The 10,475-nt window shown below is 38.0% G+C and overlaps 1 long non-coding RNA gene across 2 annotated transcripts; it reads right to left on the reverse strand.

The window, feature by feature from the left end:
• Window positions 1-4,686: 4,686 nt before the first annotated feature.
• LOC133713064 (uncharacterized) lies at window positions 4,687-7,902 on the reverse strand. Of its 2 annotated transcripts, XR_009847749.1 has the most exons (6): window positions 7,804-7,902; window positions 7,603-7,703; window positions 6,609-6,720; window positions 6,322-6,497; window positions 5,566-5,631; window positions 4,687-4,938 (listed from the first exon to the last, which is right to left on the reverse strand). It is a non-coding gene; the product is annotated as an uncharacterized LOC133713064 (long non-coding RNA). The 2 variants fall into 2 exon arrangements; XR_009847750.1 differs by lacking the exons at window positions 7,603-7,703; window positions 7,804-7,902 and adding an exon at window positions 7,064-7,137.
• Between the last annotated feature and the right edge of the window lie 2,573 nt (window positions 7,903-10,475).

Below are 10,475 nucleotides of genomic sequence, written 5' to 3' on the forward strand. Positions count from 1 at the left end.
TTTTGTTTGTCGAAAATATTATCATCTCTCACATATATTTGAGTGAAAAAGCTTTTAAGCATTAACCTTGATATGAGAGAAGAAAGAGTGGTAAATCCCATGAGGTTTGAATCATACTTGTTGGAAACATGCTGAGCTCCACCCACCACCATTGTCACATCCGTGTCTTACATGTTTATATGTGGAATATATGTTTTAATTAACTCTTGAATTACTCATGATTGATTCTTGGTTGCGTGCTAATCTTGATGCTATGAAAGTAAGAGATTTCTGAGACAACAATGTTGAAGGCATAGTTTGTTTTGCGTCTTTTGAGTCTTTGTTTTATTTTCTCTGTATTGATTTTGCTAAGGGACTAGCAAACGCTAAGTGTGGGGGAATTTGATAGGAGCATAAATGCGACGAATATAGTGTGAAATCCCTTACACTTTTCTTAGTTATTTCCTTTAAAAAGTCAGTTTTAACTTTGTTTTCTTTTTAGGTAGTTCGTGGAGTGATTCAAGAGAAATAAGAGCTGAAAGGGAGCAACGAAGCCATGAAACATGAAGTACTGATGCAGAGGACCAAGTTTGATCAACCATTTGGCCGGAAATTACAAGGGAAGTCCACGGAAATCGTTGTGCAAAACAGTTGCTGCAAAGCAGAAAACTGCAGTTTCAGAATCAGCTTTCTGGGAACGGTTTTGAGGAGTAATTATTGCATTCTTCCAGCTGTAACTTTTCATAAAGGGCCAGCGAACCTTAAAGACATGATGTTATACGTAAACTAGAGCTAAAGAAATGGTCAGAAACGTCAACGAGGCAGCAGGAAACCAAGCACAAACTAGGCTTCCCGATAAGGCAGAAACTGTCAGCTTTTCACGAAGCTTTTTGGGAGATCTTTTCCGGCGATTTTATTGGAGTTTTTCCAGAAGGTTATTGATCATTCTAGATTATATGATGTCATAGAACACGTGGGAGTCAAGAACCATCCAGAAACGTGTCAAGATGAAGTCGTTCCTTGTCCAAGAAGGAAGCTTCAGAGTCAGAAATTGAATCCTAGTCAAAACAGGACGGTTTTGCAGAATTCTTCTTTGGACGGATTTCCAGGGCATTTTTGGAAGGTCATTGCTGCTGCAAATATGAAGGAGAGTCCTAGAATGATTCATCAAGAATTTGGGAAGATTATTAAGCCTTGAAAATCATTTAATTGTGCACCAATCAGAGTAATCCTCAAGCAACTAGGGGAGGCTTTCAAAGCAGAATTGGAAAAGGAAACTTGGGTTGTGTATTCCACATATATAGAGGCTCTGAACACGTTGAAAATCACCATCCTACAGCGCCATCTTCTGCTCCCAAACCCTAGCACACAAGTCTCAAAAATTCCCAAGTCTTCAAGAAGAAAAACCGTGCAATTCATCTTCCACCTTCCATCAAGCTTCTGCCGTGACTCATCTTGAAGAAGTGCCTGCGTCCAAGGCTGCCTAAAAGTGAATTCGTGGCTCTCATATTCTCCCTTTTACGGTTTTTATCATCTTGTAATCTAATACTCATGCTTTTATTTGTTGAATTTAAGACGATGTGTGGCTAGTTAATTTTTGTTAGGGGCAAGGTTTGAAGCCCCAATTATGTAGAACATATGTTTGTTTAAATTTAGTTTCTTGATCTTTGGTGTGGATTGGTTGTTTATCTCTGATTGATTGAAAACTTTTGCATGTGTATGTTTTATGGTCGCGAACATAGGATTTATGCATGTAATTGGAGCTAGGTTTAGAAAATAATTCACCTAATCGTCTTGTTTTCTAATCCACAAGTATGCAAGGCTTTGGACAAAAGCTGATGTTTTAAACAACTAGAAGAGCATGCTAGGTAGGCGTTCCACACTAGACTGCAACTCTATAATTAATCGTTTCCATGAGATCTTAATGCTTCAAATATGTTGACACTATATGTGTTGTTGATAGGATAGCGTTCTATACCTTGATTGCATATTTGATAGGCTTAGCTATTGTGCGTTCACGTAGACTAAGTATTTAGGGAAACATTAATGAGGGACATGATCTGCTCCGACTTGTTTCTTGGTTGATTTCTGTTCACACCTTAGTAATTGAAACTAGGTTAACTTAACATTGTTCGAAAGTAATTGGTGGTGGATTTCCAAGTCTCTAACATATTCTCCATCTTATTTTCTAAAAACCTAAAATCAAAATTGTTTTTCTTTTATATTATCTTTTATTTTCGTTAAAAACCAAAAACCCCAAAATATTGTTCTTGTTTAGGATTGCAGAGCCCCTTTCTATCCCCTTCTGTTTCCTGCCATATTTTTCTCTCTTTTCTAGTATTTGACGTTTTTGTTTTGTTTAGTTTCAGATTTTATTTGTTTGATTTTTGTTTTAGTTTGTTTTTATTTTGTGTGAATAATTTGTTACCCTCAATCCCCGGCTTGAACGATCCCTGCTTACTCTATATTGCTAACGACTACATCTTGCAGGGTTAAGTTGAGCGCCTATTTTGGGCGTATTAAGTATCCGAGTCCATTAAGAGCCATTATTGAGATGAGGGTTTTGGAATAATAGAAATGGGGACCCCGCTTGGGTAATGAGGGAACCTCACACCCGCAAATGAGAAGCCCCCGCAACACAAATGAGGGGAAAATTCTGTGAAAATTTCATAAAAAAAAAAGATTCTTTATGTCGTGTCACAGAGGACCTCGTTTCAAAAAAATCTGTCGTCTGGGGGCTTTACTGGGGCTGGATTGGCCGTCGGGCTTGCTTCTATTGGACCTGGGGTTGGTCAAGGTACCGCTATGGGACAGGCTGTAGAAGGGATCGCGAGACAACCAGACGCGGAAGGAAAAATACAGGGTACTTTCTTGCTTAGTCTAGCTTTCATGGAAGCTTTAACAATTTATGGGCTAGTTGCAGCATTAGCTCTTTTATTTTTGCGAATCCTTTTTTTTTAGGGTGCTGCTATTCGCACACCTATTTTTTCTATTCACACACCCTCTCTATTATCTATTACTTAAATATTTTTTTTTACAATATACCCTAACTACCCTCCCTTGCAATTCTGTTTATTTTTCTTTTTTCTTTGGGTGTGGCTATTGACACCCAACCATTTTATTTGTTCACCCTACTTGCTCATTACACCCTACATTTTAATTTTAATTATTAAATTTACTTATTTAACCCATTTCTCCGTCCAAGAATATCCTTATATGACATGAACAATTCTTAGGTTCACTCCTGGGTGAACAAGCATATTCACCCCTATTATCGATGAACTCACTTTTACTTAATAAATTTATAATCCAACGGTCCATATCTTAAATTAGCAGTTAAAGATCATCTCTGTAAAAAATCAATCGAATCGGAAATCGTTTAATTATCTAATTGAATCAAATAAATGGACGGTTCTAACAACACTTACTGCTATTATGATGAACCGTCCATGTATTTCATATAAATAAATAATTAAAAGGTCTTCAATTTGATTGATTTTTTACAGAACTAATCTTTGTATTACATTATACAACTTGAATGGTTGGATTAGAAAATTAAAAAGTTATTATGCGTTAATCATAAGAGAGGGTGAATATGCTGCTTGACCCCAAGGGGTGAACCTGAGAATTGTTCATATGACATATCCAATTAGAAAATAAATATTTTTAACTAAAATCTCTCATTTAATTTATACTCATAAAAAAATTAAAATTTATTAAAGTTTCCTAATAAAATCATAATTGTTTAAGGATATCTCTATTTGTGTTTGGCCCAAACTCTAGGTTACTTGACCTAGTGGTAATAGGATTAAATTAGAATGATCTAGATTCCTATTTAATGTACGATTACTTTCCTTGTACGATTGAGATCCACTATGCCAAAAAATGCTTCAGACGACAGACCATATCTGTCGTCTGATGAAGTAAAAATCTGTTGTCTAAGTGGCTGCCGTCTCTAAGCCATTCAGACGACAGATATTCTCCGTCGTTTCTAAGCTACTCAGACGACAGATTCAGTTTAAGTTCTGTCGTCTGAAGTACCTAATATTGAAGAATCGGAGTCTATCTGTCGTCTGAAACACCATACCACTACATATTAATGTTGTTGGAAATTCACTTCATCAACGGATTCAAAAAATAACTGTCGATGTAGTTAATGTAAGATGACAGAGTTTTTGTTGTTTCTGTTGTCTGAATGGCTTAGAAACAACATATCAACACCTACTTCTGTTGTCTGAGAGCCATTTGAACTCTACTTTTCTGTTGTTTGAATTTGGTAGAAACAACATATCAACCACCTATTTCTGTTGTCTGAGAGCTCTTTGAACTCTATTTTTCTGTTGTTTGAACTTGGTAGAAACAACAGATGATCATTTGTTTCTGTTGTTTCTATTTTCTTGATACAACATAAATTGTGCTGTATTTTCTTGATACAACATAAACCTGCATATATCTGTTGCCTTTCAACCATTTCAACATCAGTCATTTACAATCATCAAAACCATAAAATTGGACTAAAATCAGCATTGAAAATGATGGCTACGTTTCATTAATTGCATCAACATCATCCAAAATACAATCCATAGTTCCAACTCTAAACCTAGCCAACAGTTACATTATGATCGAGAGAACCAAAAAACCATCTTATCTCGATCATTTACCTAGTGCACCAAGTAAAAAACCTATAAGGTAAAGAAAGAGTAGCTAGACAGAGCAACTGCATGCATAATTTAAGTTCATCAACACTTTCCATCAGTTATATATAAATGCACAAAAGCAGTTCCAAGTGCTACTCATCTACCTTAAAAAGAACCAAAGTTAGAACTGTATAACATGATTTGCCCATTCAGCTCGAACCACATCATGATGCTTATTCTTCTTTTGAGCATTCTTTTGCAATTTCCTTAAGGCCTTGTTAGTTTGTTCATCAAAGATCGACTTCTTCATTGTTGAAACCATCTGTACATTCACAAAATGGAAAGAAACAATGAATGACTTTTATGAAATATATAACAAAAAAGGCCAACTCAGTTATAGGAAAAAGGAAACAAAACAAGAGTTAATCAACACGAACATTGAGTAGCAAATAGAGCGTCATCTTCTAATGATCTTTTGATCCTAGTTTGAAAATTAAATTTGCTTCCAGGTGCTAAATGAACCTATAATTTGCTTCCAGGTGCTAAATTAAATTTGCTTCCAGGTGCTAAATGAACCTACAGCAGCTCTACATGCGCTATTAAACGAGTGCTCTACTACCAATTGAAATGGCTCCCAAGCTACATTCAAACATGAATAAAAAGAAACCCAGTTCCTTATCATTTTCCTACTGTCAATTTAACATTGAATGTGAGAAAACTATCACTTACACAGAACAGAAGTGGAAATCTAGAACTTGAAATCGAGCAAGCTATTTAAGCTAGTTATAATCTACAGTTTCTGGATCAGCATAACCAATATATCACAACTACAAGTATTTCAGATATAGAAGCTAACACAACTGGAAAGTAAAGACTTGCATCAAGAAATGTGCAAGTGAAACTTCCAAAGCTTATTCATGAAACCATGCTGCTTTGTGAAACATAATACCTTTATGGAATCAAACATTCTTGAGCTGAACTCCTGTGCTGCTCTCATTGAATTTACGTAATCACCCTGAAGATCAAAAAACAAAATACATCATACTTGTTTGTTAAGTGGCGTGTGATAGGTCGAAACTCGGACACTCTTATAATGCCATTTCCATAACCTGAAAACAGAATACAACATTTTTTTGACTACTAAATCAAGAGATTTCAGCCTCGAGCACTTTTCATCACATCAAATGGACAATAAATTCTTCTTCTCTCACACACTATATCATATGTATTAACATATCTTTATATCACACTAAATGGGCCATTAAATTCTCCCGGCCTCTAACACACTATCATATGTATCAACATATATTTATATATAGAGAGATGATCATACACACCACTGAGATCCACACTATTAGTTTTATACCAATGGCTTCTACGAGCCTTTTATGGGGGACAGATGCATCTTCTTATTATCTTAAAACAGATTTATAAGGAAAGATGTCAAAGAGTCCCACACTAGACACCTCTCTTAGCAAACACAGAGGTGTCTATCCCAAGAAGGAGAAGAACTAAAACAAATAAACACTACTACAGAAAATGCATTTAAGGTACCTAGTATAGTATATGCTTGAGCAGATCGAAAGCTATATGCAATTGAATGTTCAAAGTACCAAGAAAATAAAGATAAGTTAACATTGTGAACAAACATAATTGATACACATAGATGTCACCAGAAGGTCGGGGTAGAGAATTCTGGACATACCATCTTCCCTGTTTAGCCGCCATATATGCTTGGACAGGACTTTATTCATTTTAAACATATCAATAGACTTAACACGAAAAAATGGCATGTAGTGATTCATCACATCTTATGTTCCGCCTATTCTTTGGGTCCTGCAAATCCTTTTCCCGGATATAAGCCCAAAGTTTCTTCACTACCTAAAACCGAAGGAGGGACTAAGTATCACATTGTGATTCCAGAATCTCTGCCACAAACAAAATGCAAAAATGTACAACAACAGAAAATTTCAAGAACTTAATATACTGTACCTCTGGTCTGGCCATTTCAGGCTCTCCAACAATTACTTGAAGTAGTGGAGACAGGCTGTATACTGTTTTAAAGCCACCTCACCTTGCACCTCCTTTGTCCACCTTCTTGGGTCTATTTGGCAATATAAAATAACTTAGAAAAGTGACAGTACCATTATCTTAGATTGCATCATAAAATTTTATCTGCCATATCTTATTTCTTTTAAACAAACAACAGATACCATATAGTTGCAAATTGATTCTGATGGCAACCAATCAAAAAAATTGCAATCATACTAGGTCTCAAAGCAAAGTTATGAAACTCAAAGCAAACGCAACTCAAAGCAAAGTAGAAAACAAGGTTGTGAAACTTGTATTTCATGGAAAATCTTTTCATTTTTTTTTCTAGAAGGTTATCACTTTCTTTCTGAGAAAGTCCACATACAGACGAATAGCTTAAAGATGAATGCAAATACCATCATCAAGGCTTTCCCAATAAAATATATATTTTTCTTCGAACAAGGCTTTCCCAATAAAATATATATTTTTCTTCGAACAAACTAGGAATGAAGGTTTGTTGGTGTTGCAGATTAATGTTGTCAACGTAGTCCTAGCCCTGTGCATAAAGCACAATATCATCAACTTGTCAGTCACATTAGGAGGTTCAAATCCTTTCCTGTCATATAGTGATTGAATAAATAATAGTAATAATAAAAGCTAAATTTTAGTATCAGCAGATTTCTGGACATACAAGCAAGAGCACAATCAAGCAGAACTCATTACACATGTTCAGGTGGACTTTAAGGACCATATCTCTATAAACAATGTCACTGATACTAAAGGGGGGCCATATCTCTATAAACAACATACTCAAGGAAGAAAACTCATTTCAGAAACACAAGACAACATACTCAAGAAAGAAAACAGTCACCTACACTTGTTCAAATACTAAGAAAAGCATAAATGGACAAAATGAGAGATCTTGGCTAACTTGCAGAAGATAAAAGGACTTTACCTCTTCCATATCTCCAGCTAGGACCTTCTTATGAACTTTGTAATTTCTTCATTTAAGTTCGAAGCCAAACTGAAAAAAGAGAATCTTCCAAGTCTTTCTCTCTAGGGATTAAAACTAATCAGAGTTTGTAAATTTAAACAACAATTCCAAATAACACAGATGCAAGCATGTCTTGAATCTGAATTTGAATTAAATACTTACCCCTCTGAGTTAAAGCTAGCCTCTGGAAAATCAACCTCTGAAATCGATCTCAAAACTCAGAACCACTTCAGACACGAGCCATCGAAATAATACCCATTTCTGAAAGTTCACACTAAACAATCAAACAGATAATCAATCAAGAATCTTACAAGTTTCAATTGCCACTCCAACTGTATTTAATCCAAAGTACATGAACAACATATTAGAATTTTAATTTCAATTAAAGACTACCTCAATCTCTATTAGTACTGCGAATTGGAGGCAATTAATTGATCAAATAGATGTTAAAAGGAGATCAAGATCAAACTTTGATCAAATAGAATAACAAGCACAACTAAAAACCCCAAAGTCCAAATTTAATGATTCAATCAGATGTCAAACAATAAATCTAAACTACAGCCCGGACAGAATAAAGTTCCACACTTGAAGCACATGATATCGATTTCAAAGAAATATAACAAAGAAAAGAGGAAGAAATTTTTACATATAAACGGTGACCCAGTTGAGAAGAAGCTGCAGAGAAGAGTTTTGGATAGACGGCTGTAGAGAAGGTGCCAAGAAACGAGGCCAAGCTTGCACTATGCCATCATCACCCACAAAGAAATCTGAATTAAGCTCAAGCAATATGCAATAAACTATGAATTTAAAATACCCACTTCAGAATCAGCAATATCAATCCCAAAAACAAACATCTTACAAAGAAACTCGAAGAAATTATTTGAGGAGAGAGAGAGAGAGAGAGAGAGAGAGGAGTTGGTACCTTAGAGTAGAGAACTATATGAGCATACTCGGATTAGATCCAACCTATCTTCCATAAGCACTTAAGAACGGAGACGGGTTTGCTAGTTGCAGAGTTGAAAAGAGAGAAGCTGGATCGGGAGTCTGGAGGGCTGGAGGTGGAGATCGAAGACCGGAGACCGGGAGACGGGTTTGAGGAGTTTGCTAGTTGCAGGTTGCTGGGCAAGGAGCTCGGCGGTGGGGGCTGGGTGGGGCTTGAAAGACCGGAGAGGCAGAGACGCCTCACGCCGAGACGGGTTGGAAGTTCCAAGGAGAGAGAGAAGCTGGATCGGGAGTGTGGAGTTCCGCGGAGCTCCGGCTTTGGGTGGAGAATGGTCGGATTCGGTGAATTAGAGAAAAGAGATGAGAGAAGAGGTGCGTCGAAGTCAAACTGGATGAGAGAAGTACTGCTCCGACATTGGGTGGAGAACGGTCAGAGCCGGAGAAGGAGGATGGGAGCCGTCGGGTGCTGGTCGGAGGCGGAGGATGAGGATGATGAAGAGGATCGAGGTCGGCTGTCGTGTGGTTAGGGTTGAGAAAGAAAATTTCTGTTTTTTTTGACAAAGTGTTGAGAAAACTCGGGTATAGGCATCTGCTAGTTCACATTAAGTTTTTTTTTTTTTTTTTTTTTTTTTTTTTTTTTTTGGCAAATAGTTCACATTAAGTTTTAGTACGTTCAACCAAAAAAATATTTTGTCCGGATTAACTTTTCCATTTACTCAAACAACAGAATCTGTTGTCTGAACTTTCTAAATTGTAACAAACTTGAAAAAATTGAATTGGTGTTGATTTTGATACCATTTAGACGACATAAATAGTTAAATCTGTTGTCTGAAGATGTTCAAAAAAATCAGACAACAGAAAAAACGTCTTCTGTCGTCTGAGGGGTATGGTATGAAGCATTTTTTGACATAGTGATTCTATGCATTGTAATCCTCTATATAAAGAGGCCCCTATTATCAATGAGAATACACAGCAAATTCCTCTCAATTTCAGTTTCTCTACAACACGTTATCAGCACGAAGCCCTAACCCTGAAAACCCTAATTTCGTAACCTTCAAAATCCTGCAACCACCGCCCCACATATCGAAGCCCTATTCCCAAGGAGCCCAGAACCGGCGGCGGAACCACCGGAACCGGCCGGAAAACCCCAGGACCGGCCATCGGAAAATTCGGACCGGCCCCTGCCTTGTGCCTCCCCTGTGCCTGCACCTGCTGACAGCCCTGCCGAGATCTGCCGAGTGCTGTCGACATCTGCCGAGAAGCCCCGCGCGCATCTGCCGAGTACTGCGCACCCGTGTGCCTGCTTCTGCCGACTGCTGCCGACAGCCCCGCACAGGCCCCTGCCGAGCCCTACCGAGACCTGCCGACAGCCCCTGCACGAGCCCTGCATAGCCTCCGCATAGCTTCTGCACAGCCCCTGCAAGTCACCTGCAGCACCCCCGCACAAGCCTTGCAGCAGCCCTGCACCAACCTGCCTAGCTCCGGCCACCACCTCCGGCCACCAGTTTCCGGCCACTTTCTGGCGACCCCCGGCGACCTTTTTCCGGCCATCTTCAACGACTTTTCCGGTCAAGATTTCCGGCTATTTTTCAAGGTAAACTTTTCTAAAAGTTCCCGTTTTTGAAGTTTTTCAATTTCTTCTTCTTTTCTCGGGGACTTCCAACATCCCTTCTTCTACCCCCCTTTCTTCTTCATAGGGGAGACCAAAAGCCGAACTGTGGGGGTTCGTGCTCACTCTGAGCTTAGAGCTTGTAGAGTCCTCCAAACTTAGAGTTTGTTGAGAAAAAAACGATCGACCACTTACATCGTCGTTTCGATCTAATCCAAAAACCCCTCTTGGAATCGGATTTTCTTGGAAGCGACTACGCTCAGAAAATCCCTAATTTCTTGGA

The sequence above is a fragment of the Rosa rugosa genome, chromosome 5, assembly GCF_958449725.1.
Source record: "Rosa rugosa chromosome 5, drRosRugo1.1, whole genome shotgun sequence".
Lineage (NCBI taxonomy): Eukaryota > Viridiplantae > Streptophyta > Magnoliopsida > Rosales > Rosaceae > Rosa > Rosa rugosa.